The sequence below is a fragment of the Lathyrus oleraceus genome, chromosome 6, assembly GCF_024323335.1.
Source record: "Lathyrus oleraceus cultivar Zhongwan6 chromosome 6, CAAS_Psat_ZW6_1.0, whole genome shotgun sequence".
Classification (NCBI taxonomy): Eukaryota; Viridiplantae; Streptophyta; class Magnoliopsida; order Fabales; family Fabaceae; genus Lathyrus; species Lathyrus oleraceus.
The window spans coordinates 15,665,725-15,672,524 of record NC_066584.1 but is presented as its reverse complement, the minus strand read 5'-3'; positions in this window follow the sequence as shown (position 1 = coordinate 15,672,524).

The following is a 6,800-nucleotide window of genomic DNA, read 5'->3' as shown; positions in this document are numbered from 1 at the left end:
CCAGAAGGTGGTGCAAGTTCCATAGAGTTAACGAACATCATACCGAGGACTACTACCATCTTAAGAAGGAAATAAAAAGGCTAATACATGAGGGGCACCTCAAGAAATATATGAAGAGTGACCCATCCAACCTGGTAGAAAGACATAACCCTTACGGGAGAGATTATGCTGGAAGCTCTATATCAAATAAAGCCAAAGAGGCATCTCAGGGCGAGGCACCAAAGCAGCGCATCACACGCTCAACACTATAGCATAAGGATCCGCAGAAGGCGAGGAAACTATCTTTGTCTGTAAAATATATGCCCGCCAAATTCTTAACATAGAAAACCCCAATGAGGTCAAGAGCATGGAAGCACCAGAAGTCTTGATTGTCTTCCCAAAGAAGGATGTGTTCGACATCCATCATTAAAATGATGACCCCATGGTCATCTTAGTCAAATATGAAGACTAAGATATTTAAAAGGTTCTGGTGGCACAGGGAAACGTTATTGACATACTGTATTGGGATGCCTTCGAGAGACTCTATCTTGACCTCGAAGACCTGAAGCCTTTTAAGGAGTCACTAGTCAAATTTTCAATAGAAGAGGTACATGAGTAAAAGGGTACCTAACCCTAAGAATCACGTTCAGAGAACAAGACCAAGCTAAATAAATAAAGGTTAAGTATCTAGTCTTTGACACCCCTTCTTTGTATAATATGATTATTGGGCGACCATCCTTTAACCGACTGGGATCCGCTTTATCTAATTTTTATTTATGCATGAAATTTACACTCCCTAATGGGCAAGTAGGGGTTGTCCAAGGAAATCATAAGATCATCGAAAGTGCCATACATAAAGCATCACGTTAAAAAAGGGTGCGCTTTCCAAGCGTAAAAATAAAGAAATCTAACTCCGGGACGAGAGAAGGCTAAAGGGCGAGGCGATACCTCCCCCTGGGTGACCTTTTGCTGTCGCCTCTCCTAGGGCTAACTGGATGGCTTAAATTACAATCAGTGGACTGAAGCAATAAGTAGATTCCTAAAAGGTCATTGACTTTGGTGATACGTAACAAGGGATAATAAGTGCCCAGTGAGATGTCTTGGTCAAACTTTAGAGGCTTATGCCGATAAATTAGAGAAATGAGACAACAAGAATCATCAAATCATTACTTAGTTTCAGAATACCTCTATTTTGAGTACTCATTGCAATCATATTCGACTTTTTTATGGCTCTCATTGATGATTATGAACCAATTTGAGCTTCCTTGTTGCACCAAATCCCTTTGTCTACACTAGATAATGCTCTTCCTTGTCTTGATCCTGAAGAAACTAGATTAGGACTTGTTCGCTAACAAGTTGATCATGCCTTTGCAGTTACAAATAAGCGTACCAAATTTTGTCGTCATTGTCGTAAGTCTGATCATTGCTTTTCTGATTGTCCCGCGATTGCATGTCATAATTTCATGAAAAGGGGTCATATTACTTTAAATTGATGTAGATATTGTAAGACACCTAGACACTTAATTCACAATTGTCCCACTCGTCCTTCATGTTCTTATTAGAATAAAAATCAACCTCATCCCAACTCTTCAAAGCATGCACTTGCAACTCTTACTGCTACCAATGAATCTGTAGAGTCCTCTCAATCAGCCTTCTTTGTCACAGATCTTGAGTCTCTTCTAAGATAACTTCTTCCTTCTGGTAATATTGTTGCTACTCTTTTGACCATACTAGGTAATTATAAATGGTATTTTGATTATGTCTGTTGTAATCGCATGACATCTGCATCTAACTTATTTTCTTCCCTATCTAAAAATGACATTACTCGTTCCATTCACACTACTGATGGATCTCTTAGGAATGTAAGTCACAAAGGTTATATCTCTCATTCTACTTTAAGCTTACCTGACACATATCACATTCCTAAATTAAATTTTAACCTTCTCTTTGTTGGCCAATTATGTGATCTTGGTTATGAACTTACTTTTTCTTCCTCTAGATGTCGTGTGCAGGATACATAGACTAGATAACTCATTGGGGCTGGATGTAAGATCGTAAGGCTATTTGAGCTTACGCAACGGCATGTTCCTCATGAGTCTGCCACTTCCACATATTCATTTATTCAACTTTGGAATTGATGTCTTATCCATGTTTCTTTTAGCAAATTGCGTCCTCTAGTGTCTCAAGGTCATTTATAACCTAAAGTAATGAGTCCTTTGATTGTACTACTTTTTAAACTGCTAAATAACCAACTTTATCTTTTAATAAAAGTACTTTTATTTTAGTTGCACCATTTGATCTTGTGCATTATGATATTTGGGGCTACGCTTCCACGCCTACTATGAGAGGTTCTCAATATAATGTGTTATTTATTGATGATTATTCTAAATTTTCTTGGATATACACGGTGAAAAATAGGCATGAGCTTCTTCAAATTTAAATTAACTTTGCCATAATGATTCAAACACGGTTTTCTAAAACCATCAAAACGTTTCGATGAGATAATGTCATGGAATACCATGACTTTAAACTCTTATCTTTTCTTGGTTAGAAGGATACCTTTTTTAATTTTTTTTATCCATATACATCTCAACAAAATGGTTAGGATGATAGAAAGAATTGTCACATTCTTGACTCAGTCTGTGTCATGCTTGTCTCAGCGTCTTGTCTAAAATGCATTTAGGGTGAAGCAACTCTTACTGATGTCGATATTATCAATCGTCTCCCTTCTTCTATCCTTGATAATATCCCCCTTTTTTAGCGTCTTTATATTACTACACCATATTAAAAGTTACTTAAGGTGTTTGGTTGTGCTTATTTTGTTCTCCTTCAACCCCATGAATATATAAAACTTGATTCGTGTGTCTGTCTAAGTTGTTTTCTTGGTTATGGAATTAAACACTAGATGTTGGGACCCAATATCTCAGTGCATTTGCATCTCTCTCCATGTTATATTTTGGTAACACATAATATTCTCCTCCTTATCAAAATTTACCTTAATCTCGTCCATTTTCACTCGTATCTTTACTAACCATGATGTCGATTACTTTCCTAAAGACATATATACAGGTTTTGAGACATATGCAGGTTCTTCTAGTGAGCTTTCAATATCTTCTGATGTTCCATCCACTTTTTTTAATGATGTTCTGGCTATTGTTTCCGCACCTCCCACCATTGAGCTTCCTCCGAGGGTAAGAAGGTCTCCTACCTATATTCTTGATTATCATTTTTTATATACTATGTTTCACCTTCATGAACTACTGTCCTGGAAGGAAGCCTCTACATATTCAAATTGGTAGCAAGCTATGCAATAGGAATTATAGGCATTGTAAAGAATCCACACATTGGACCTTATTGAACCTTATTCTGATAAGCCTCTTGTAGGATGCAAGTGGGTATATAAAATTAATACTTTTTTTATGGATCTATTGAGTGATACAAAGCTCATCTAGTGGCAAAAGGGTTCACTCAAGAGTATGATATTGATTATGAAGAAACATCTGCTCCTATTGCACACATCACTTTTGTTAGAACTTTTCTTACCATTACAGCTACTCAAAATGGGTACGTACACAAATGGATGTCAAAACTACCTTTCTCAATGGAGATTTAGAAGAAGAGGTTTATATGCGTCCTCCTCCAAGATATATCTGCTAGGAAAATAAAGTGTGTCGTCTTCGTAAGGCTCTATATGGTCTTAAGCAAGCACCTCAAGCTTGGTTTTCTAAATTTCATAGTACTATTGTAACACCCTAAACCCCAAAATACTTTTTTTTAAAAACATGCAAAATAATTTTAACTCAACGACAGTGTGTCACATCTTTTCTCAACATAAAACATCTTTTTCAAAAATCATAATAAAATAACGGAACTCAAAACATCATTTCAACTTTAATTGTCTCAAATTATAAATAAATTCATTTAATTAAAATAGATTCAATTAAACAACTAATGGAAAACAAATAGTAAAGGTAACCCACCCAAGTGTTACACTATCAGAGCGACACGTGAATCTAAAATAAACTCAAAGCGATAAACCACGAAGAAGACCATTACGCCGTCCTCAAGCTCAATAGCAACTAAGGTTCTTCTACCTGAGTATCTATACCATAGGGGTAAAGAACAACATAGAAACAAACATGGGGTGAGAATACATTCATAAATGTTAATGGTGTATAAAACATCAAGGATAGCTCACTCAATCATCAAACATATAATCATCCATAACAATTATAATTCACCAGTGCAGTTATGTATACAATGTGATCAACACCTCTACACCAATGCATGTGGTTCTAAGTTTTGGATATCAGAGTTATGCTACTGATTTATCCATCCACCGACGGTTTCTCTATAAACATGGTTCCTCTCTGTAACAAAAATCATTGCATGTCCCAGGCTCGTCATTGGACCAAAGTCTCAGGCTCGTCATTGGCCCCCTCTTATGAACTAGAAACTCGTCTTTAGACCAAAGTCCATACAACTATCTCTGACATACATGATGCATGAAATGAAACAAACAATACAAATGCAAAAATCATCACTAGTTCCTCTCTGAACCCACACCATCTCCAATATAAAACCACCACAATAGTTCCTTTCGAAGCTACACACCTCAACATAAATATCGTAGATATAAGGCTGCCACGGTAACTACTCTCTGAACTACGTATCTGAACATAATTCATCATGAATATATAGTTACAACTAAATAATATTTATAATTAAATAATTACTTAAAAATACTCACCAACATGGTAAAAATAGCACTACACAACCCTAAGCATTCAACAGGATCAACTCATAACTCAGCAGAGTTCACAACAGACTCTTCCACTTTTTATTCAAGGATTATGAGTCATAAGGTGTACTTTATGATATTCCATTATTGCATATATTTAGTTGAAGAATTAGAGAAAACCAAATGAAAGTCTAGCAGATATGGAGAAGAATGAGGGAAAAATAGCTAAGTGTACAAAACGTGGACTTAGTGAAATTTTGAGTGAAAAAAGAGAAAAAAAATAGTGAAGCTTCGGAAACAATTACATCTACCATCACGCATGCGATAAGGCATTAAAAGCTACATCGCACGCGCGATGCAGAGTATCACGTGCACGATGGTCACTTTTCTAGGCCTTTTCTGACGCGTTCTGGTCCATTCTGAAGCCTTTAAAAGGGGATTTTCTAAACTTTCACAAGGGTTACAAAAATTGGAGATTAAAGCATGAATTGGAGAGCACAAGTGGTGATTTTTAGATTATTTGAAGCCATTGTATGATATCTCTTCAAGGGACTTTTTATGTTATCTTTGTCTATCAATTGTGGTATTTTTAATTACATTGTGAGTAGCTAAATTCTTCTAGGTTAGGTTGTGTTATGATAAACCTTTTTCTCAATTGTTGGATCTATGTTGATTTTACCATTGTATGAACCTATTGATCTTTAATCTTATTCAATTTCTTCTTGTTCGTAATGCTTTTTATGTGAGATGCTCTTTTAATATGATTTTGGGCACATAGGGAATACTAACCATTAGTCTATGTGTTGGACCTAGGGAAATTATTGTACTTATGCTGGTTGAATAGGGATAGGAGACCCTGAGTAGTGGCATAGAGAATTAACATTATATACATCGCATAACCTTGCTTACGCTGGAGAACTAGGGATAGAAAGCTCTGAGTAGTGGTTAGTGAGTTATTTCGTCAGGGATCATCTATAACGGTTTTTTTAATTCATCGTGAGGTTATATTGATTAGATAATTCATACAGGGCATCAAACATCAACAAGAGAGGAATAAGGGATTCTACAACACAAGTTGACCGCTTTCGTGACATTGTTTTCTCATTTATTTACTTTTCGCACGGAAACTCGAAAACCTCTCCTTTTTAATAGTTTTTATAAATTTCACACATTTTTTCTTGCTTGGAGGCAGTCTTTGTGGATTCGATCTTTATTTATTACTTCGACAGTATTGGGACACTTACCGAGAAGTCATCAAGTTTTTGGCGCCGTTGTCGCGGTTTGTTGATTTTTTAACAAGGCGACGTTTGTGAGTTTTTTTATATTTAGTTTTTATTTTATTTTATTTTCTTGTTTACCATAGTGCTACTGAGGTATTTTCTGTTTGTGTATGCATAGTTCAGGCTTAACATTAATTCCATTGGATCTAGAAATTGAAAAAATCGCATGTGCTCTCAGAAAAGCAGTTAGAGAAACAACTTTGGATGGAGGAATACCAGAAGAAGTGTAACTATCAGTTCTTTTGACTCTAAAGGAGAAGCCATAACAGTTGCACAACCCCTAACTACGGGGGACTATTGTAAACAAACTGACGAAGGACAGGTTTCTAGGGGTATTGTACCGGCAGACCCTGCTAACTTTGATATTAAAAATTATGTACTTTCAGGTTTAAGAGAAAAAAATTTCGACGAGAACGCGATTAGAGACCCATGGGCGCATCTTGCACGCTTCTATGAAACAACTTCAATGTGCAAACCTACTGATGTCACTGAAGACCATGTTAAATTGGGGTTGTTTGGGTTCTCATTGATTGGAAGTGCGAAAGATTGGTCACTTTTCCTTCTGAATGGAATAATCCAGACTTTGAAGGAATTGGAGGATAAATTCCTTGAAATATTTTTTACTATTACTCAGTTTATCGAGCACCGAGCATAAATTGTTAATTTTGAGCAATAGGAAATTGTGTCACTTTATGACGCTTGGGAAAGATTTAAACTTTTGTTGCGCATATGCCCAAATCACAATATGAATAATATGGAGCAGATGCAAAACTTCATCAAAGTTCTCAATAGTCAAATTC